The sequence below is a fragment of the Protopterus annectens genome, chromosome 1.part1, assembly GCF_019279795.1.
Source record: "Protopterus annectens isolate FY-2018-M chromosome 1.part1, PAN1.0, whole genome shotgun sequence".
Classification (NCBI taxonomy): Eukaryota; Metazoa; Chordata; order Ceratodontiformes; family Protopteridae; genus Protopterus; species Protopterus annectens.
This window is the reverse complement of record NC_056726.1, coordinates 1,518,465,450-1,518,490,871: the sequence shown is the minus strand read 5'-3', so window position 1 is coordinate 1,518,490,871 and position 25,422 is coordinate 1,518,465,450.

Below are 25,422 nucleotides of genomic sequence, written 5' to 3'. Positions count from 1 at the left end.
AGATTTTCACACTCTCTCCTTAGATAAAGCACCATATACCCCAACTTGTAGTTGCAAGCTTCTCACACTCTCTCCTTAGATAAAGCACCACGCACCCCAACTTGTAGTTGTAAGCTTCTCACACTCTCTCCTTAGATAAAGCACCATACACCCCAACTTGTAGTTGTAAGCTTCTCACACTCTTTCCTTAGATAAAGCACCATACACCCCAACTTGTAGTTGTAAGCTTCTCACTCTCTTTCCTTAGATAAAGCACCACACCCCCCAACTTGTAGTTGCAAGCTTCTCACACTCTCTTTAGATAAAGCACCATACACCCCGACTTGTAGTTGCAAGCTTCTCACACTCTCTCCTTAGATAAAGCACCACACACCCCAACTTGTAGTTGTAAGCTTCTCACACTCTCTCCTTAGATAAAGCACCACACACCCCAACTTGTAGTTGCAAGCTTCTCACACTCTCTCCTTACATAGAGCACCACACACCCCAACTTGTAGTTGCAAGCTTCTCACACTCTCCTTACATAAAGCACCGTACACCCCAACTTGTAGTTGCAAGCTTCTCACACTCTCTCCTTACATAAAGCTCCACACACCCCAACTTGTAGTTGTAAGCTTCTCACACTCTCTCCTTAGATAAAGCACCATACAACCCAACTTGTAGTTGCAAGCTTCTCACACTCTCTCCTTAGATAAAGCACCACCCCCCAACTTGTAGTTGTAAGCTTCTCACACTCTCTCCTTAGATAAAGCACCATACACCCCAACTTGTAGTTGTAAGCTTCTCACACTCTCTCCTTAGATAAAGCACCATACACCCCAACTTGTAGTTGCAAGCATCTCACACAGTCTCCTTAGATAAAGCACCACACATCCCAACTTGTAGTTGCAAGCTTTTCACACTCTCTCCTTAGATAAAGCACCATACACCCCAACTTGTAGTTGCAAGCTTATCACACTCTCTCCTTAGATAAAGCACCGCACACCCCAAGCTTCTCACACTCTATCCTTAGATAAAGCACCATACACCCCAACTTGTAGTTGCAAGCTTCTCACACTCTCTCATTAGATAAAGCACCACACACCCCAACTTGTAGTTGTAAGCTTCTCACACTCTCTCCTTAGATAAAGCACCATACACCCCAACTTCTAGTTGTAAGCTTCTCACTCTCGTTCCTTAGATAAAGCACCACACACCCCAACTTGTAGTTGCAAGCTTCTCACACTCTCTTTAGATAAAGCACCATACACCCGACTTGTAGTTGCAAGCTTCTCACACTCTCCTTAGATAAAGCACCACACACCCCAACTTGTTGTTGTAAGCTTCTCACACTCTCTCCTTAGATAAAGCACCACACACCCCAACTTGTAGTTGCAAGCTTCTCACACTCTCTCCTTACATAAAGCACCACACACCCCAACTTGTAGTTGCAAGCTTCTCACACTCTCTCCTCACATAAAGCACCATACACCCCGACTTGTAGTTGCAAGCTTCTCACACTCTCCTTACATAAAGCTCCACACACCCCAACTTGTAGTTGTAAGCTTCTCACACTCTCTCCTTAGATAAAGCACCACACCCCCCAACTTGTAGTTGTAAGCTTTTCACACTCTCTCCTTAGATAAAGCACCATACACCCCAACTTGTAGTTGTAAGCTTCTCACACTCTCTCCTTAGATAAAGCACCATACACCCCAACTTGTAGTTGTAAGCTTCTCACACTCTCTCCTTAGATAAAGCACCACTTACCCCAACTTGTATTTGCAAGCTTCTCACACGCTTTCCTTAGATAAAGCACCATACACCCCAACTTGTAGTTGTAAGCTTCTCACACTCTCTCCTTAAATAAAGCACCACACACCTCAAATTGTAGTTGCAAGCTTCTCACACTCTCTCCTTAGATAAAGCACGATACACCCCAACTTGTAGTTGAAAGCTTCTCACACTCTCTCCTTAGATAAAGCACCATACACCCCAACTTGTAGTTGCAAGCTTCTCACACTCTCTCCTTAGATAAAGCACCACACACCCCAACTTGTAGTTGTAAGCTTCTCACACTCTCTCCTTAGATAAAGCACCATACATCCCAACTTGTAGTTGCAAGCTTCTCACACTCTCTCCTTAGATAAAGCACCATGCACCCCAACTTGTAGTTGCAAGCTTCTCACACTCTCTCCTTAGATAAAGCACCATACACCTCAACTTGTAGTTGAAAGCTTCTCACACTCTCTCCTTAGACAAAGCACCACACACCTCAAATTGTAGTTGCAAGCTTCTCACACTCTCTCCTTAGATAAAGCAACACACACCCCAACTTGTAGTTGTAAGCTTCTCACACTCTCTCCTTAGATAAAGCACCATACACCCCAACTTGTAGTTGCAAGCTTCTCACACTCTCTCCTTAGATAAAGCAACACACACCCCAACTTGTAGTTGTAAGCTTCTCACACTCTCTCCTTAGATAAAGCACCATACACCCCAACTTGTAGTTGAAAGCTTCTCACACTCTCTCCTTACATAAAGCACCATACACCCCAACTTGTAGTTGCAAGCTTCTCTCACTCTCTCCTTACATAAAGCACCATACACCCCAACTTGTAGTTGCAAGCTTCTCACACTCTCTCCTTAGATACAGCACCATACACCCCATCTGGTAGTGGAAAGCTTCTCACGCTCTCTCCTTAGGTAAAGCACCACACACCTCAAATTGTAGTTGCAAGCTTCTCACACTCTCTCCTTAGATAAAGCACCATACACCCCAACTTGTAGTTGAAAGCTTCTCACAATCTCTCCTTTGATAAAGCACCACACACCTCAAATTGTAGTTGCAAGCTTCTCACACTCTCTTCTTAGATAAAGCACCATACACCCCAACTTGTAGTTGAAAGCTTCTCACACTCTCTCCTTAGATAAAGCACCATACACCCCAACTTGTAGTTGCAAGCTTCTCACACTCTCTCCTTTGATAAAGTACCACACCCTCCAACTTGTAGTTCCAGCTTCTCACACTCTCTCCTTAGATAAAGCACCATACACCCCAACTTGTAGTTGCAAGCTTCTCACACTCTCTCCTTAGATAAAGCACCACATACCCCAACTTGTAGTTGCAAGCTTCTCACACTCTCTCCTTAGATAAAGCACCACACACCCCGACTTGTAGTTGTAAGCTTCTCACACTCTCTCCATAGATAAAGCACCATACACCCCAACTTGTAGTTGTAAGCATCTCACACTCTCTCCTTACATAAAGCACCATACACCCCAACTTGTAGTTGAAAGCTTCTCGCAGTCTCTCCTTAGATAAATCACCACACACCCCAACTTGTAGTTGCAAGCTTCTCATACTCTCTCCTTAGATAAAGCACCATACACCCCGACTTGTAGTTGCAAGCTTCTCACACTCTCTCCTTAGACAAAGCACCATACACCCCAACTTGTAGTTGAAAGCTTCTCACACTCTCTCCTTAGATAAAGCACCATACACCCCAACTTGTAACTTTCAAGCTTCTCACAATCTCTCCTTAGATAAAGCACCACACACCCCAACTTGTAGTTGTAAGCTTCTCACACTCTCTCCTTAGATAAAGCACCATACACCCCAACTTGTAGTTGCAAGCTTCTCACACTCTCTCCTTAGATAAAGCCCCATACACCCCAACTTGTAGTTGCAAGCTTCTCACACTCTCTCCTTAGATAAAGCACCATACTCCCATCTGGTAGTGGAAAGCTTCTCACACTCTCTCCTTAGGTAAAGCACCACACACCTCAAATTGTAGTTGCAAGCTTCTCACACTGTCTCCTTAGATAAAGCACCATTCACCCCAACTTGTAGTTGAAAGCTTATCACAATCTCTCTTTTGATAAAGCACCACACACCTCAAATTGTAGTTGCAAGCTTCTCACACTCTCTCCTTAGATAAAGCACCATACACCCCAACTTGTAGTTGAAAGCTTCTCACACTCTCTCCTTAGATAAAGCACCATACACCCCAACTTGTAGTTGCAAGCTTCTCACACTCTCTCCTTTGATAAAGCACCACACCCTCCAACTTGTAGTTGCAAGCTTCTCACACTCTCTCCTTAGATAAAGCACCATACACCCCAACTTGTAGTTGCAAGCTTCTCACACTCTCCTTAGATAAAGCACCACACACCCCAACTTGTAGTTGCAAGCTTCTCACACTCTCTCCTTAGATAAAGCACCACACACCCCGACTTGTAGTTGTAAGCTTCTCACACTCTCTCCATAGATAAAGCACCATACACCCCAACTTGTAGTTGTAAGCTTCTCACACACTCTCCTTACATAAAGCACCATACACACCAACTTGTAGTTGCAAGCTTCTCACACTCTCTCCTTACATAAAGCACCATACACCCCAACTTGTAGTTGCAAGCTTCTCACACTCTCCTTTGATAAAGTACCACACCTCCAACTTGTAGTTCCAGCTTCTCACACTCTCTCCTTAGATAAAGCACCATACACCCCAACTTGTAGTTGCAAGCTTCTCACACTCTCTCCTTAGATAAAGCACCACATACCCCAACTTGTAGTTGCAAGCTTCTCACACTCTCTCCTTAGATAAAGCACCACACAACCCGACTTGTAGTTGTAAGCTTCTCACACTCTCTCCATAGATAAAGCACCATACACCACAACTTGTAGTTGTAAGCATCTCACACTCTCCTTACATAAAGCACCATACACCCCAACTTGTAGTTGAAAGCTTCGCAGTCTCTCCTTAGATAAATCACCACACACCCCAACTTGTAGTTGCAAGCTTCTCATACTCTCTCCTTAGATAAAGCACCATACACCCCGACTTGTAGTTGCAAGCTTCTCACACTCTCTCCTTAGACAAAGCACCATACACCCCAACTTGTAGTTGAAAGCTTCTCACACTCTCTCCTTAGATAAAGCACCATACACCCCAACTTGTAACTTTCAAGCTTCTCACAATCTCTCCTTAGATAAAGCACCACACACCCCAACTTGTAGTTGTAAGCTTCTCACACTCTCTCCTTAGATAAAGCACCATACACCCCAACTTGTAGTTGCAAGCTTCTCACACTCTCTCCTTAGATAAAGCCCCATACACCCCAACTTGTAGTTGCAAGCTTCTCACACTCTCTCCTTAGATAAAGCACCATACTCCCCATCTGGTAGTGGAAAGCTTCTCACACTCTCTCCTTAGGTAAAGCACCACACACCTCAATTTGTAGTTGCAAGCTTCTCACACTGTCTCCTTAGATAAAGCACCATTCACCCCAACTTGTAGTTGAAAGCTTCTCACAATCTCTCTTTGATAAAGCACCACACACCTCAAATTGTAGTTGCAAGCTTCTCACACTCTCTCCTTAGATAAAGCACCATACACCCCAACTTGTAGTTGAAAGCTTCTCACACTCTCTCCTTAGATAAAGCACCATACACCCCAACTTGTAGTTGAAAGCTTCTCACACTCTCTCCTTTGATAAAGCACCACACCCTCCAACTTGTAGTTGCAAGCTTCTCACACTCTCTCCTTAGATAAAGCACCATACACCCCAACTTGTAGTTGCAAGCTTCTCACACTCTCTCCTTAGATAAAGCACCACACACCCCAACTTGTAGTTGCAAGCTTCTCACACTCTCTCCTTAGATAAAGCACCACACACCCGACTTGTAGTTGTAAGCTTCTCACACTCTCTCCATAGATAAAGCACCATACACCCCAACTTGTAGTTGTAAGCTTCTCACACACTCTCCTTACATAAAGCACCATACACACCAACTTGTAGTTGCAAGCTTCTCACACTCTCTCCTTACATAAAGCACCATACACCCCAACTTGTAGTTGCAAGCTTCTCACACTCTCTCGTTAGATAAAGCACCATACACCCCAACTTGTAGTTGCAACCTTCTCACACTCTCTCCTTAGATAAAGCACCATACACCCCAACTTGTAGTTGAAAGCTTCTCACACTCTCTCCTTAGATAAATCACCACACACACCAACTTGTAGTTGCAAGCTTCTCAAACTCTCTCCTTAGATAAAGCACCATACACCCCGACTTGTAGTTGCAAGTTTCTCACACTCTCTCCTTAGATAAAGCACCACTCACCCCAACTTGTAGTTGCAAGCTTCTCACACTCTCTCCTTATATAAAGCACCATACACCCCAACTTGTAGTCGCAAGCTTCTCACCCTCTCTCCTTAGATAAAGCACCATACACCCCAACTTGTAGTTGCAAGCTTCTCACACTCTCTCCTAAGATAAAGCACCAAACACCCCAACTTGTAGTTGTAAGCTTCTCACACTGTCTCCTTAGATAAAGCACCATACACCCCAACTTGTAGTTGTAAGCTTCTCACACTCTCTCCTTAGATAAAGCACCATACACCCCAACTTGTAGTTCAAGCTTCTCACACTCTCTCCTTAGATAAAGCACCATACACCCCAACTTGTTGTTGCAAGCTTCTCACACTCCCACCTTAGATAAAGCACCATACACCCCAACTTGTAGTTGAAAGCTTCTCACACTCTCTCCTTAGATAAAGCACCATACACACCAACTTGTAGTTGCAAGCTTCTCACACTCTCTCCTTACATAAAGCACCACACACCCCAACTTGTACTTGTAAGCTTCTCACACTCTCTCCTTAGATAAAGCACCATACACCCCAACTTGTAGTTGCAAGCTTGGCACACTCTCTCCTTACATAAAGCACCATACAGCCCGACTTGTAGTTGCAAGCTTCTCACACTCTCTCCTTAGATAAAGCACCACACACCCCAACTTGTAGTTGCAAGCTTCTCACACTCTCTCCTTAGATAAAGCGCCATACACCCCGACTTGTAGTTGCAAGCTTCTCACACTCTCTCCTTACATAAGGCACCATACACCCCGACTTGTAGTTGCAAGCTTCTCACACTCTCTCCTTAGATAAAGCACCATACACCCCAACTTGTAGTTGCAAGCTTCTCACACTCTCTCCTTAGATAAAGCACCATACACTCCAACTTGTAGTTGCAAGCATCTCACACTCATCCTTACATAAAGCACCACACACCCCAACTTGTAGTTGTAAGCTTCTCACACTCTCTCCTTAGATAAAGCACCATACACCCCAACTTATAGTTGCAAGCTTCTCACACTCTCTCCTTACATAAAGCACCATACACCCCAACTTGTAGTTGCAAGCTTCTCACACTCTCTCCTTACATTAAAGCACCATACACCCCAACTTGTAGTTGTAAGCTTCTCACACTCTCTCCTTAGATAAAGCACCACACACCCCGACTTGTAGTTGTAAGCTTCTCGCACTCTCTCCTTAGATAAAGCACCACACACCCCAACTTGTAGTTGCAAGCTTCTCACACTCTCTCCTTACATAAAGCACCATACACCCCAACTTGTAGTTGCAAGCTTCTCACACTCTCTCCTTAGATGAAGCACCATACACCCCAACTTGTAGTTGTAAACTTCTCACACTCTCTCCTTAGATAAAGCACCACACACCCCGACTTGTAGTTGTAAGCTTCTCACACTCTCTCCTTAGATAAAGCAACATACACCCCAACTTGTAGTTGCAAGCTTCTCACACTCTTTCCTTAAATAAAGCACCACACACCCCAACTTGTAGTTGTAAGCTTCTCACACTCTCTCCTTAGATAAAGCACCATACACCCCAACTTGTAGTTGTAAGCTTCTCACACTCTCTCCTTAGATAAAGCACCATACACCCCAACTTGTAGTTGTAAGCTTCTCACACTCTCTCCTTAGATAAAGCACCACACACCCCAACTTGTAGTTGCAAGATTCTCACACTCTCTCCTTAGATAAAGCACCATACACCCCAACGTGTTGTTGCAAGCTTCTCACACTCTCTCCTTAGATAAAGCACCACACACCCCAACTTGTAGTTGCAAGCTTTTCACACTCTCTCCTTAGATAAAGCACCATACACAACAACTTGTAGTTGCAAGCTTCTCACACCTTCTCCTTAGATAAAGCACCGCACACCCCAAGCTTCTCACACTCTATCCTTAGATAAAGCACCATACACCCCAACTTGTAGTTGCAAGCTTCTCACACTCTCTCCTTAGATAAAGCACCACACACCCCAACTTGTAGTTGTAAGCTTCTCACACTCTCTCCTTAGATAAAGCACCATACACCCCAACTTGTAGTTGTAAGCTTCTCACACTCTTTCCTTAGATAAAGCACCATACACCCCAACTTGTAGTTGTAAGCTTCTCACTCTCTTTCCTTAGATAAAGCACCACACACCCCAACTTGTAGTTGCAAGCTTCTCACACTCTCTCTTTAGATAAAGCACCATACACCCCGACTTGTAGTTGCAAGCTTCTCACACTCTCTCCTTAGATAAAGCACCACACACCCCAACTTGTAGTTGTAAGCTTCTAACACTCTCTCCTTAGATAAAGCACCACACACCCCAACTTGTAGTTGCAAGCTTCTCACACTCTCTCCTTACATAGAGCACCACACACCCCAACTTGTAGTTGCAAGCTTCTCACACTGTCTCCTTACATAAAGCACCACACCCGACTTGTAGTTGCAAGCTTCTCACACTCTCTCCTTACATAAAGCTCCACACACCCCAACTTGTAGTTGTAAGCTTCTCACACTCTCTCCTTAGATAAAGCACCATACACCCCAACTTGTAGTTGCAAACTTCTCACACTCTCTCCTTAGATAAAGCACCACCCCCCAACTTGTAGTTGTAAGCTTCTCACACTCTCTCCTTAGATAAAGCACCAGACACCCCAACTTGTAGTTGTAAGCTTCTCACACTCTCTCCTTACATAAAGCACCATACACCCCAACTTGTAGTTGTAAGCTTCTCACACTCTCTCCTTAGATAAAGCACCACACACCCCAACTTGTAGTTGCAAGATTCTCACACTCTCTCCTTAGATAAAGCACCATACACCCCAACGTGTTGCTGCAAGCTTCTCACACTCTCTCCTTAGATAAAGCACCACACACCCCAACTTGTAGTTGCAAGCTTTTCACACTCTCTCCTTAGATAAAGCACCATACACCCCAACTTGTAGTTGCAAGCTTCTCACACTCTCTCCTTAGATAAAGCACCACGCACCCCAACTTGTAGTTGTAAGCTTCTCACACTCTCTCCTTAGATAAAGCACCATACACCCCAACTTGTAGTTGTAAGCTTCTCACACTCTTTCCTTAGATAAAGCACCATACACCCCAACTTGTAGTTGTAAGCTTCTCACTCTCTTTCCTTAGATAAAGCACCACACCCCCCAACTTGTAGTTGCAAGCTTCTCACACTCTCTCTTTAGATAAAGCACCATACACCCCGACTTGTAGTTGCAAGCTTCTCACACTCTCTCCTTAGATAAAGCACCACACACCCCAACTTGTAGTTGTAAGCTTCTCACACTCTCTCCTTAGATAAAGCACCACACACCCCAACTTGTAGTTGCAAGCTTCTCACACTCTCTCCTTACATAGAGCACCACACACCCCAACTTGTAGTTGCAAGCTTCTCACACTCTCTCCTTACATAAAGCACCGTACACCCCAACTTGTAGTTGCAAGATTCTCACACTCTCTCCTTACATAAAGCTCCACACACCCCAACTTGTAGTTGTAAGCTTCTCACACTCTCTCCTTAGATAAAGCACCATACAACCCAACTTGTAGTTGCAAGCTTCTCACACTCTCTCCTTAGATAAAGCACCACCCCCCAACTTGTAGTTGTAAGCTTCTCACACTCTCTCCTTAGATAAAGCACCATACACCCCAACTTGTAGTTGTAAGCTTCTCACACTCTCTCCTTAGATAAAGCACCATACACCCCAACTTGTAGTTGCAAGCTTCTCACACTCTCTCCTTAGATAAAGCACCACACATCCCAACTTGTAGTTGCAAGCTTTTCACACTCTCTCCTTAGATAAAGCACCATACACCCCAACTTGTAGTTGCAAGCTTATCACACTCTCTCCTTAGATAAAGCACCGCACACCCCAAGCTTCTCACACTCTATCCTTAGATAAAGCACCATACACCCCAACTTGTAGTTGCAAGCTTCTCACACTCTCTCATTAGATAAAGCACCACACACCCCAACTTGTAGTTGTAAGCTTCTCACACTCTCTCTTTAGATAAAGCACCATACACCCCAACTTCTAGTTGTAAGCTTCTCACTCTCGTTCCTTAGATAAAGCACCACACACCCCAACTTGTAGTTGCAAGCTTCTCACACTCTCTCTTTAGATAAAGCACCATACACCCCGACTTGTAGTTGCAAGCTTCTCACACTCTCTCCTTAGATAAAGCACCACACACCCCAACTTGTTGTTGTAAGCTTCTCACACTCTCTCCTTAGATAAAGCACCACACACCCCAACTTGTAGTTGCAAGCTTCTCACACTCTCTCCTTACATAAAGCACCACACACCCCAACTTGTAGTTGCAAGCTTCTCACACTCTCTCCTCACATAAAGCACCATACACCCCGACTTGTAGTTGCAAGCTTCTCACACTCTCTCCTTACATAAAGCTCCACACACCCCAACTTGTAGTTGTAAGCTTCTCACACTCTCTCCTTAGATAAAGCACCACACCCCCCAACTTGTAGTTGTAAGCTTTTCACACTCTCTCCTTAGATAAAGCACCATACACCCCAACTTGTAGTTGTAAGCTTCTCACACTCTCTCCTTAGATAAAGCACCATACACCCCAACTTGTAGTTGTAAGCTTCTCACACTCTCTCCTTAGATAAAGCACCACTTACCCCAACTTGTATTTGCAAGCTTCTCACACGCTCTCCTTAGATAAAGCACCATACACCCCAACTTGTAGTTGCAAGCTTCTCACACTCTCTCCTTAGATAAAGCACCACACACCCCAACTTGTAGTTGTAAGCTTCTCACAGTCTCTTCTTAGGTAAAGCACCACACACCCCAACTTGTAGTTGCAAGCTTCTCACACTCTCTCCTTACATAAAGCACCACACACCCCGACTTGTAGTTGTAAGCTTCTCACACTCTCTCCTTAGATAAAGCACCACACACCCCAACTTGTAGTTGCAAGCTTTTCACACTCTCTCCTTACATAAAGCACCATACACCCCGACTTGTATTTGCAAGCTTCTCTCACTCTCTCCTTACCTAAAGCACCACACACCCCAACTTGTAGTTGCAAGCTTCTCACACTCTCTCCTTAGATAAAGCACCACACACCCCAACTTGTAGTTGCAAGCTTCTCACACTCTCTCCTTACATAAAGCATCACACACCCCGACTTGTAGTTGTAAGCTTCTCAGACGCTCTCCTTAGATAAAGCACCACACACCCCATCTTGTAGTTGCAAGCTTCTCCCACTCTCCTTACATAAAGCACCATACACCCCAACTTGTAGTTGCAAGCTTCTCACACTCTCTCCTTAGATAAAGCACCACACACCCCAACTTGTAGTTGCAAGCTTCTCACACTCTCTCCTTACATAAAGCACCATACACCCCGACTTGTAGTTGCAAGCTTCTCACACTGTCTTCATTACTAAAATTTCAACATTTGAATTGCAAACATGACTCACAAAGCCACCCCCACAAAACATGTAATAATAGGTTCATACAAAGCTAACTGCCTGAAGTACCATTTTAAGAATAGCCCATAAAATGAGGTTAGAACCAAACCCTATACCCTGCTTTTCTTAGGTAAAGACCTTAAGCATTATGCCAAACCTATCCCTTGGAACAAGCTCAACAGATTTCAGTCTTAACAAGCTGGGATCAATCAAAGCTGATATCAGTGAGTTTCTCACACATCTTGTCCTTAAACATATAGAAAGAGAACCTATTAGACCTAGTAATAAGTCAGGTAATCTCTTCTCAACCTCAAGACAGCAAACATATCCAGAGACATCTTCAAAAATAACCACTCTGTCAGCATCCCTAAAGAAATCACATCTTTACCTTCTAAAAATCTGTCTCCTTAACACATCTCATTTAGTTATAAACTGCCAACACTTTTCCATGTTAAAAGATAATCTAGCTACTTTGGACTGGGAAACAGATCTCATCTTCCAGGATCCAGATTATTCTGCTAATTAAGACAAATATACTCTTCTCCAAACCATATATTTCTGGGTCTATATTATATTATCGAAAACACAGGTCAGTGAACGGCACTTAGATTGAAACTGTCATTCAGTGAACTGTTCGTAGTAAGATAGTGGTACAGTGAAGATCAGAAAATTTGCCCTTTCCTCACTACAGTGCGATCTCAGAGTTGGCATATATAATTATCAGGAGGGAGCGAATTTGCTGAATGTCATTTTTGATGTAAGTGCTGTTCGCTGACCTGTCTTTTCAATAATATAATATAGACCTATTACTTCCCATAAAAGATGTTAGAAGTAAAAACCTCATTAGACATTAGGAACGAGGCCTAGATAATACTGAAAAACACCATCACTGCCCCTCCCATTCATGACAGAGTCCTATTGCTATGTAGCCTGGTCAAAAGAAAAAATAATGTTTGAACATATAAACCTAACGTCACCAAAGCATAACAGTCAAATGTACTTTATCACCCTAAGCAGTTTTAAAAGTAGGTTAATTTTTGACAGGCTGATTAAAAAAAAATCCATTAACAAGACCACTAAACTTTGCTCAGATCAATATCTACCTAAGGTCTCTTGGCAATAGACTACAAGATCAGTAGACTGGAGAAAAAAATGCAAGCAACCATCTCATCCAAACACAACTGCCAAGACACATAACCCACATAAACAGTGTGCCATCCAGCCTAAGTCCCTATGGAAAAACATTTTACCCAATACACTGTAATGGTGATGGACAGGTTGACAGACGAGATCAAACAGGAGTCCCTGTAGACTATGATGTTTGCAGATAACATTGTGATCTGTATTGAGAGTAGGGAACAGGTGGAGGAGATCCTGGAGAGGTGGAGATATGCTCTAGAGAGAAGAGGAATGAAGGTCAGCAGGACTAAGACAGAATATATGTGTGTGAATGAGAGGGAGGATAGAGGAATGGTGAGGATGCAGGAAGTAGAGGTGGTGAAGGTGGATGAGTTTAAGTACTTGGGATCAACAGTTCAGAGTAATGGTGAGTGTGGAAGAGAGGTGAAGAAGAGAGTACAGGCAGGATGGAGTGGATGGAGAAGAGTGTCAGGAGTGATTTGTGACAAACGAGTACCAGTAAGAGTGAAACGGAAGGTCTACAAGAGGGTAGTGAGACCAGCTATGTTATATGGGTTGGAGACAGTGGCCTTGACAAAAAGGCAGGAGTCAGAACTTGACGTGGCAGAGTTGAAGATGTTAAGATTTGCACTGGGTGTGACAAGGATGGACAGGATTAGAAATAAGTATATTAGAGGGTCAGCCCAGGTTGGAAGGCTTGGAGACAAAGCCAGAGAGACAAGATTACGTTGGTTTGGACATGTGCTGAGGAGGGATTCAGAGTATATTGGGAAAAAGATGCTAAGGATGAAGTTGCCAGGTAACAGGAAAAGAGGAAGGCCTAAGATAAGGTTTATGGATGTGGTGAGATAGGACATGCAGGTGGTTGGTGTGACAGAGCAAGATGCATCGGACAGGAAGAAACAGATGATCCACTGTGGTGACCGCTAACGGGAGCAGCAGAAAGAAGAAGAAGACACTAGTCATAGGTGACTCAATAGTAAGGCACACTGACGTCCCACTCACTAGGTTGAATAAGGAGAAAGTTACGGTCAGCTGCCTGTCAGGTGCCAGGATTCGCCACATAATGCATGCACTTGGGTCTCTCCACAACACTTACAAATATGACTGTCATTGTCCATGTTGGTGTGAACAATCTAAAATGTACCTCCCTGGACTACATGAAAAGAGTCAGTTATGCTACTCAATGTTAGAAGTCTAAATCTCAAAATGCACTCACTTGAGTCACTCCTTAAACTGGAGAACATTGACCTCTGTGCAGTAACACAGACCTGGTTCAAGGCTTCGGAGAGCACCCCAGCACTACCAGGCTACAATGCATATCACACCTTTTGGCCCCTAAATCTGGACCAAAGCCCTAAAGGAGGTGTGGACCGAAGCCCCAAAGGCAGTGGTGTATCCATCTTCATAAAGGATATGCACACCTCCAGACTAGTAGCCCAACATAATGCATCAGAGATACTTCAGGTACAACTAACACTGGATAAAACTGCAATCCAGGTTGTAGCCTGCTATAGATCCCCCACAATGTCCCAAGACTCCCACTCCGCATTCCTGAACACTCTGGAAAGCATTAAGGTTGAACCTAATACACTTATATGGGTCTATATCAGAAGATTGAAGTTTCAAAACTTCAAATCTGATATGGTCAACACCATATGATCAAAGGTTTGAAATTTCAAATCTTTTAATGGAGATCTCCATACAGCACGCAAAGGGAAGATTTCCTTTTTCTGCACTGTAGTGCGATCTCGGAGTTGGTATATTTAAGTAACAGCATTTAAATGGTTTGCTTTTGTCGGTTGTGTTTTATTACATTTTCGAAGTTTCAAAACTTCGATTATATGGTGTCGACCATATCTGATTCAAAGTTTTGAAACTTCGATCATGTAATATAGATCCCCCCCTTATACTGTGAGCTTTAACTACCCCTCTATTAGCAGGGAAAATTACTCCTGTTCCAACTCATTTGCCCAACGATTTCTGGAATTCATTAATTCCAATGCCCTGAACCAACTCATTCTCACCCCCACCAGAGGTGGAAACATACTCGACCTGGTCATTACAAACATGGAGGACTGCTGCTCTACACCAGTCATCAGCTCCTCCCTGGTGAGATCTGACTACAGGTTAATCATAGTCGATATCCAAATCCCACCCTCTCCCCCATGAAGGAAACCACAGTGAAGAATTTCTCCAAAGCCAATTTTGAGCTTCTAAAGACAGACGTGTCAAACTTCATGTCATCCATGCAAATGGAGAATGGATGTATGGCTGCTGAATCATACATCAAAGCACTGTATGAACATTTACACAAGTGTGTGGAACAGGCCATATCAAACAGAACCAAGATCCTGTCCTCCAAAAAAAAGGAAGCCAATCTGGTGGTCTCCTGCCATTAACAAACTCTGCAACAGAAGGAAAAAACTTTGCAGAAAAGGGTAAATTCCCAAGTCTGGAAAAATTCCCTTGTAAGTCTCAGCAAAAAATTGAGATCCCTCATCAAATCCTTCAAAGCTAGTTAAGAAAACAAAATTGCTACAGATATTAAAGATAACCACAAGGCATTCTTTAGCTATGTCAGCAATTTGCACAACAATACGCAGATGTGCTCTGAACTACTGTGCAATGGCACCACTTGTACTGAACCAACAGATATTGCCAATATCTTGGCTGACAGGTTTAGTGCAAACTTTACTCCCCTTCACCCCCTAAAGGGCCCATCCCAATACCCGAGGAATGCCAAATCCCTAATGTCATGGCTGCACAGGTAGAAGCCACACTATCCAAAGCCAAAAATACAGCCTCTATGGTACCTGATAATATACCTGGCTGTGTTCTACAGGAATTACAAAGGGAACTGGAACCACATCTGAGTGCCTTGTTCAACCACAGCCTCATTTCAGGCTTTGTTCCTTCCGAATGTTGCACCGCCACAGTCATTCCACTCCACAAAGGGGGTGCAACTACTGACCCTGGGAACTACCACCCCATCAGCCTGATCTGTAAAGCTATGGAGTGCATCATTATGGACCTTATAAATAGGGATATAGGGAACCTTCAAACCCTGGACCCCTCGCATTTTGGATTTGTGAAGGGCAGATCATGTCTGCTCAACCTGATAGGTTTCTTTGAATCTGTCACCAGAGCGGTCGATGAAGGCAAGGTAGTCCATACAGCCTACCTCGATCTAGCCAAGGCCTTTGACACCATGACCCACTCAGGGGTCATTGATAGACTCACTAACCTAGGCATTAACCCCTACATCATAAGATGGGTTGCCAAATGGCTCACTGACAGAACCCACATGGTGAAAGTAGCGGACTCCAAATCCGACTACTGGGCAGTTAAAAGTGGAGTCCCACAGGGATCTGTTCTGCATCCTGTCCTCTTTGGTATCTATTTCTCTGAAGTTCAGACCAACACCAAGGGAGTCCGGTTAACCAAATTTGTGGATGACTGGAAATTGGGAGCTATCATTGATTCTCAAGCTGATGTAGACATCCTTCAAAAAGGCTTCACAGAGACCAACGACTGGTGCCAGAACAATGGCCCTAAGCTCTGTGCTAAAAAGTGCATCGTCATCCCCTTCAGGAAAAACAGGGTGCCCATGAAGTATCACATCGATGGTAGCGCATTCAATGCCCAAGGTGTGATAAGAGATCTAGGACCACAGGCTGATAGCAACCTCTCCTTCAACAAACATGTTGCCACTGTTGTAGAATGCCCTTCTATGTGGCACACCTCATTATAAAAGGTTTCGAATCCAAGAAGAAAGAAGTCATAATCCCTCTCTACTCATCCCTCATTAGACCCATTATAGAGTACAATGCCCTATTTGGCATGTACCTCACTAGACACCTACAGCAACTGAAGAGGCCACAAAAATTCCTCACAAAGAGGATTCTAGGACTCAAACACATGCCCTATACAGACAGACTCAAAAAACTCTAGCTTTATTTTGTTTCATATCGCCTACTTAGATGCAATTTCTGCTTGTCATACAAAGCCATTCTGACACAGTGTTACTAGACATGCTTCATCTGAAAAAGGCTCAATCCCTCAGCACTACTCGCTCCAAAGACCTCAACCTCATCACCACAATAAACAGAACCTGCTGAAGGGACAGGTTCATAACCTAGAGACTTCCCCTACTCTGGAATAAACTCCCCATTCATGTCAAGCAGAGCGCTTCACTAGCCCTCTTCAAGAAAAATCTTGACGAGTGAATGGGTAACATGTTTCTGTTTGACAAAGTATATTACCTGCAGAGAGATGGCATAGCTATGGGCACATGTGCCAGTAGTTATGCCAATGTGGTTTTAGTGCAATGGGAGATGGATGAGGTGTTTAAGTTGAGCATGTTTCAGGAGAATGTGAAGTTTTACTGCTGTTTCATGGATGATATTTTTATCCTGTGGAGTGAGACAGTGGCACTCCTGAATGATTTTGTTCAATTGCTACATAGGAGCACAGGCTTCCTGAAGTTTACCTTGAATTACTCTGACACCCATATGGATTATCTTGATGCCCATGTAAAGAAGTTAATGGATCCGTCTATTGTAACTAGTTTATGTAGGAAGGATTGCTACAGAAACTCCCTACTCCATAGGAAGAGCATGCACCCTAGACGTATTTTTACCAATGTAGTGAAAGGGCAAGGGATGTAAGGTTTGAGACTTAATAATGTTGATATTGGGTATAGAGAAGGGCTAGCAACCCTGAAAGAGAGTTTGCAGAGTTATGGTTACAGATTTGAGGAGATTGTTCCAGTTCTTGAACAGATGGATGGTTTAAGGGAAGGGAGGGCTAAGCCCTACTTCTCATCTAGAGAGAGGATAGATTCTGAGAGGATGACTAGGGCTGTGCCATCATAGGTTCATAGGTTCATAGGTTCATACTAGGCTATCTGCCCTAGGGCATTTATAAGCCTAGCCAGAGTGTGTATGGCTTTCGCCACCCATTTTAAATTAATTTTGCTATGCCCTTTTTCGAGGTTAGTATACTGCGCTTCTGTCTAACAGTGACACAGAAGTGATACCCGGGATAAACCTACGATCTCCCATCCACTCATCAAGATTCCTCTTGAAGAGAGTCAATGAGGGACTCTGCCTAACCTGGACTGGGATTTTATTCCAGAGTGAAGGGAGCCTCTGGGTTATGAATCTGTCCCTCCAGCATGTCCTATTTATTTCAGTGCTGAGGTTTAAGTCCCTCGAGCGCGTAGCTCGATGGGATTTGGATTTTTTGAGGTGCAGCATGTCCATTAATTCCAGGTTGGACATGGCTTTATAAGTCAGGCACAGATCGCCTCTGAGCAGGCGGTATGCCACTGAGCAGAGCTGGAGTTTCTTTAACCGGCAGCATACGGCATCTGTTTGAGCCCTTGATCCTCTTGGTGAGGTACTTTTGGGGTCTTTCCAGTTGCTGCAGGTGTCTGGTAAGGTACATCCCAAAAGGGGCATTGTACTCAATTATGGGCCTGATGAGGGATGAGTAAAGAGGCACGATGACCTCCCTGATCTAGATGTGAATCCCTTCATGATTAGGTGGGCTATATAAAATGTTTTTCTAACCACTTTGGCCACGTGGTTGTCAAATGAGAGATTGCTATCAACTTGGGTCCCCAGGTCCCTAATTACTTCTTCTGTACTTAATGGATTACCACCTATGTGGTAATTTGTGGGCACTTTGTTTTTGCCAAAGGGGATGACTATACACTTTTTGGCGTTTAGCTTGAGGCCATGGCTCTGGCAACAGGTGTCTGTTTCTATGAGGCCCTTTTGGAGGATGCTTGTGTCAGCTGGAGAGTCTATTATGGTGCCCAGTTTGCAGTCATCTGCGAACTTGGTCAGCCACAGTCCTTCCATGTTGGCCTGTACCTCCGAGAAATATATACCGAACAAGAGAGGTCCCAAGACTGAGCCTTGTGGGACGCCACTTGTAACTGGTTTGGAGTCTGACATGGCTCCAGCTATTCTAACCATGTGGGTTCTGTCCTTGAGCCAGTTTGCAACCCATCTAGTGACATAGGGGTTTATATTTAAGCTGGTGAGCTTATCTATTAATGCCCGAGTGGGGTATTGTATCGAAGGCTTTTGCGAGGTCCAGGTAGGCTGTGTGGACCACCTTCCCCTTGTCAATGGCCTTGGTGACTGTTTCAAAGAAATTGACCAGGTTTAAGAGGCAGGATCTGCCCTTAACAAAGCCGAACTGGGTAGGATCCAGTGTCTGTAGGTCCCCAATATCTTTATTTATAAGGTCCATGATGATCTTTTCCATAGCTTTGCAGACCAAGCTAGTGAGACTTATGGGGCGATAGTTTCCAGGATCCATTGAGGCACCACCTTTGTGGAGAGGGACCACTGTTGCTGTACGCCACTCTTTGGGTACATATCCTGTAGTAAGGCTGAGATTGAACAGTAGTTTTAGGTTTGGGTTTAGCTCTTCTTGGAGTTCATGTAGGACGCAGCCCGGGACACCGTCTGGTCCCATTGATGCTGTGTTTCTTGCTTTGGAGAGGGCAGCTCTTACCTGAGCATCTGAGATGTCAGGGGAGCAGCACTCTGCTGGGATAGATATTAGCCCTTTTGGTGGGGGGGGGAGAAGTTTGCGCTGAACCTGTCAGCTAGGATGTTGGCAATGTCTGTGGGTTCAGTGTATTTTTTGTCATTTTGGACTAATTCTGAGCATATCTGGGAATTCCCACCCAGGTTCCTAACATAACTAAAGAAAGCCTTGTGATTATCCTTAGTGTCCTGTGCAATTTTTCTGTCGAAGCTGGCCTTAGACGATTTTATGAGTGCCCGTAGTTTTTTGCTAATACTGATCAGAGATGCCTTCCCTTTTGGGATTTTGCTCTGTCATGTAGTAGCTTCCTCCTTCTATTGTATAGTTTGTTTATGGTTGGGGTCCACCAGACAGGACGTCTGCCTTTGGAGGATTGGGTCTTGGTTTTATTTGGGATTGCATGATCCATGCATTCCTGAAGGTGTTCATAGAATGCGTTTATAAAGGATTTTGTGGTCTGGGCCGTATTATCCAGAGGCCCGGGGCTTTGAAGGATTCCACCTCGGTTTTGAGGAGTGTGAAATTTGCTTTAGAGAAGTTTTTCACTGTGGTTTTCTGGGCATGGGATGGGGTCGGGATGTGAATATCCAGTGAGATTAGTTTATGGTCTGATCTTACCAGTGAGGGATACACTTCTGGTCTGGAGCATAGAGTCCCCATGTTGGTGATGATCAGGTCCAGTATGTTTTCCCCTCTTGTGGGAGTGGTAACAAGTTGTTCCATAGCATTTGAGTTTATAAATTCTAGGAACCTTTGGGCTAGGGTGTTGGAGCTAGAGTAATGCTCCCAGTCTATGGTTGGGTAGTTGAAGTCACCCAATATAATGGTGTTTGGAGAGACCTTCATATTTTCCAGTGTTCTCAGGAAGGCCGAGTGGGGTTCCTGGGTTTGGGAGGGTGGTCTGTAGCAGGCTATAAACTGGAAGGCAGTTTTACCCACTGTTAGTTGCACATGGATAGTCTCTGATGCTTCGTGCTGTGCCACCAACCTGGAGGTGTGGGTATCTTTGACGAATATTGATACTCCCCCCCTTTTGTGGTTCGGTCCAAGTTTTGGGGCCAAAAAGCATGGTATGGGGTATAACCTGGTAGTGCTGGGGTGCTCTCGAGAGCCTTGAACCAGGTTTCTGTTACTGCACAGATATTGATGTTCTCCATGCTAAGGAGAGTTTCGAGTGCATGCATCTTGAGGTTTAGACTTCTGGCGTTGAGTAGCATTACTCTTAGTTTCTTATCCCTTGTGATACCTATGGAGGTGGGTTTGTCTTTTGAGCCTTGCCTAAAAAAAGGCACTATGGGGGTAGCAAGAGCCTTTGCCAATATCCGAAAGCCCAGGGGTGACAGGTGCAAGCCATCCCTAGCGAAGCATCGTGGCTTGTCGAGCATGTCATCCCAGGCTGACAGGCATTGGATCCCTTTTGAATGACACCAATACTTAAGCCAATTGTTGAAATTGATAATCTTGTCTTCATACTGTGGCATCATTCTTGGTGAGGGTAAGATGCTACTCAAGGTCAGATCAGATCAGATGTAGTAAACATGTCTATGTGTTTTACTAGTGACATTGAAAAGGTTAAGATGGTGTTTAGGAAGCATCAGTCTTTGCTGATGACTGATGAGAAGATTAGAAAGGTGGTCGGAGATCTGCTGCGCTGTCGCTTAACAAATCGCAAATCGCTGAAAAGGATGCTGTGCTTGTGTATATTAGATGCTATTTAAATCACTAAGGTAGAGAGGTTGTGCTCTAGAGTTGAGTTGTGTATATTAGATGTTATTTAAATCACTAAGGTAGAGAGGTTGTGCTCTAGAGCTGAGTTGTGTATATTAGATGTTATTTAAATCACTAAGGTAGAGAGGTCATGCTCTAGAGATGAGTTGTGTATATTAGATGCTATTTAAATCACTAAGGTAGAGAGGTTGTGCTCTAGAGTTGAGTTGTGTATATTAGATGTTATTTAAATCACTAAGGTAGAGAGGTTGTGCTCTAGAGATGAGTTGTGTATATTAGATGCTATTTAAATCACTAAGGTAGAGAGGTCGTGCTCTAGAGCTGAGTTGTGTATATTAGATGTTATTTAAATGTGTGTTTTTATGTCATACCATTTTTATTTTTACTTTTATGATTTCGTGGTTTAGGCATGTGTTTCTTTAAGAAGGGTGGGTGATGGGGATGACGTGATTTTGTTAAGCATGTTACTGTGCAGTGTACGTTAGTTGGATTAGCCCTGATTGAATGGACATCTTTTTCGGATTGATGGAAGATGATTGGGGATGTTGTAAGTATATAGTTTATTTTTAAATTGCATTTCTGTGGTCTGATGAAGCCACACGGAGGTGGTGAAAGCGCTTACTGTTTTGCTATAAATATTTTTACTTTAATGATCATTGCAGTTGTGCTTTGTTTTACCACTTGTGTGCTGCTTTATACTATACATGATCAAATCCATTTTAGCTTCTGGTTCAGATCCAGGAAAATATATTAATTTATGATTTAACATATTGGGGTGGGGGAAGGGTGGAGAAGAAATTAATATAGGGCCTGGACGGTATGTTCGGGCAAGGTAGGCAGGAGGTTGGGGGATACTTTATAAATGCCCTGTGGGAGAGTGTGGATTTTGGGAATATGACAGTGAGGAGTAGGAGGGGTGAGGGGATGGGAGGATTGGAGGTAAGGAGTAGCTGTTTAATAACAAGGGTCAGACAATGAACATTAATTGCTGATGCACCATTTCTAGTACTTTCATGATGTTCAGACATAGCATCACCTCTGCCCCCCAGATCAGCCTCATAACATACATCTGCAGCTCTTTCAGGTTTGTAGTTACTCATTAGGGTATTAATCCATGAGGATCCTTAGAAGCTTAGCTATATACTTTCCCTAAGTTTCTAGGCTTATATTTTCAGTGTGAATAACTCAGAGATAAGGAGAAAATCTATTTGTTTCCCTTATGCATGAGGGACAAAGGTGAGAAACCAGGAGTAAATCTACAGCTATCCATTCATTTGTCTAGGTTACATTCATAGAAAGAAGAATAGGACAGTTCCAAAGAAGTGGTATATATCTACCCATACAACATGCTTATTTATGTATTTATTTTACAGAAGAGGCTGATATGTCTTAAGTGAGTCATTATGGCCCCATTGTCCTTGTGAATGTGTATTGGATCTGACAGGATAGGGTCTATTTAGGCTCTGTACACAAGGCAGAAATTGCCTCTCAGTAGCCTGTATGACATGAGGGTGACAAAGCTTCGAGATGATCTACATATATATATATATATTTTTTATGATTTAAGCTCTTGATTTTCTTAGTAAGAAAGCATTGTGGGCATTTAAGTTGTGTCAGAAGTTTGGACAGGTACATATCAGAAGGGGGCATTATACTCAAATGACTGGCCTAATGAGTGCAGATTTCAGTAGAATGATCACATTCCTAGACCCGGATGCCACACTCTTAGTAATAAGTTGTGTAATAAAAAGGACTGTCTTTCAGTAATGGATACATGTTGACCAAAGGACAGTTCAATGTCTGCATTACTTCACAGGTCCCTAACTAGGGGATTTATTTTTAGGGGCGTGTTGTCAATGAGGTAGTTATAAGGGACTTCTTGCTTACTGAAGGATGCTATTATACATTTCTTGGCATTTATTTTTTGTGCATGCTTTTGAAACCAGGTATTGGTTTGGGAAAGGCACTCTTGTAGTATCTTCATACTCCCTGGAGAGTTTAAAATGCACCATCTGACAGGCCATGTTTTAGGCTGGCCAGTAAGCAGTCTGCTATTTTATTTCACCCCACAGAAGTAGTGTTCTTGGCCTTGGATAGTGCCTCAAGTCATCTATAAGCTTGGTCAACCATAAGCCCTTAAAAGTAACACCGACCTCTGGCAAGTAAATGCCAAAGAGGAGTGGTTCAGGGACTGGCATCCCTGAGATACACTACTAGTGACAGGACTTTCAGAGGAGATATTGCAGCCACTCTGATCTCCTGGGTTCTTTTTTTCAGCCAGTTTGCTATCTGATGAGTTAAATTGGGATTACATTTAGCTGAGATAGTTTATTTACAATACCTGAGTGCGGGATGGTGTCAAATGCCTTTGCAAGGTCTAGATGTGCAGTGTGTACTGATTAGCCCTCATCCACCCCCCCCCCCAGCAACCTTCTCAGAGGTCAGGCAAGTTAATCAGGCAAAATCTGCCCTTGAGAAATCCATACTGGCTTGGGTCAAGAGTGTGTAGATTATCTATGTTCTTATTTATTAACTGCATAATGATTCTTTCCATAGCCTTATACATGAGACTGATCAGATTGATGGGTATATAATGTTCCAAGTCCATTGATGCCCCATCTTTGTGTAGAGACATGACTGCTGGTGTTCTCCATTTGTCCAGGGCAAAGTCTGTTTGGAGGCTGACATTAAATAGCCTCTGTAGAGGGTCTGGCTACCCCAGTTCTAGGCTGCCCAGTAAGCAGCTTTGCATGTTATCTGTCCTCACAGAAGTTGTGTTCTTAGCCTTGGATAGTACCTGAGGACTTGAACAAGGGAGATATGAAATGGGGCATAGATGTGGGTATGAGTTCTAGAAATGTAGGAGAGGATAGAGTAGTGAAGTTAGAGATAAATGTATCTGCTAGTAGACATTGTTTCTAACATGCCAACACCAATCGAGCACACACTGGAAGTGGATCAAAATCAAACGAATAAAGGAAAAAATGTATCCAGGAAGCCAGTTGGTTTTGAAGAGGTCTGTATGTATGGCGAAAGCACTTAAATGTGTGTGGTTTAGCTAATAAAGTAACGTTTCTCAGAATTTTGGCTTCCTGGATGCATTTTTTTTTCATTTACTTATTTGTAACATAGTTACAGAAGGCTTTGTGGTTGTCCTTTGCCTGGGTGGTTATTTTCCCTAATATCTGGCTTCGGATGATTTAATTAGGGTCTAGAGAGTACCAAGAGCTGAAGAGCTTTTTTATATTTATTTTAAAGTGCATTTTTTTTCTTTTGTTGTAAAGTCTGTTTATATTTGGGTTCCACTATGTGGGTATTTTTGAATTTGGCATTGTATTTTCTTTGGAGGCGGTCAGATTCAGCTAAGCTACCAAATTTAAAAGCACAAGAACTAGACAAGTTGGATGGGAAAAAATCTAATGCCCTCACACACCAACAGTAGTCCCACAATGCACTCACACACCAACAGTAGCCCCACAATGCCCTCACAGTCTAACAGTAGTCCCACAATGCCCTCACACACCAACAGTAGTCCCACAATGCATTCACACAGCAACAGTAGTCCCACAATGCACTCGCACACCAACAGTAGCTCCAAAATGCCCTCACACACCAACAATAGTCCAACAATGCACTCACACACCAACAGTAATCCCACAATGCCCTGACACACCAACAGTAGTCCCACAATGCCCTCACACACAAACAGTAGCCCCACAATGCCCTCACACACCAACAGTAGCCCCACAATGCACTCACACACCAACAGTAGTCCCACAATGCCCTCACACACCAACAGTAGCCCCACAATGCACTCACACACCAACAGTAGTCCCACAATGCCCTCACACACCAACAGTAGTCCCACAATGCCCTCACACACCAACAGTAGTCCCACAATGCCCTCACACACCAACAGTAGTCCCACAATGCACTCACACACCAACAGTAGTCCCAAAAATGCCCTCACACACCAACAGTAGTCCCACAATGCACTCACACACCAGCAGTAGTCCCACAATGCCCTCACACACCAACAGTAGTCCCACAATGCCCTCACACACCAGCAGTAGTCCCACAATGCCCTCACACACCAACAGTAGCCCCACAATGCACTCACACACCAACAGTAGCCCCACAATGCACTCACACACCAACAGTAGCCCCACAATGCACTCACACACCAACAGTAGTCCCACAATGCCCTCACACACCAACAGTAGCCCCACAATGCCCTCACACACCAACAGTAGTCCCACAATGCCCTCACACACCAACAGTAGTCCCACAATGCACTCACACACCAACAGTAGTCCCACAATGCCCTCACACACCAACAGTAGCCCCACAATGCACTCACACACCAACAGTAGTCCCACAATGCCCTCACACACCAACAGTAGCCCCACAATGCA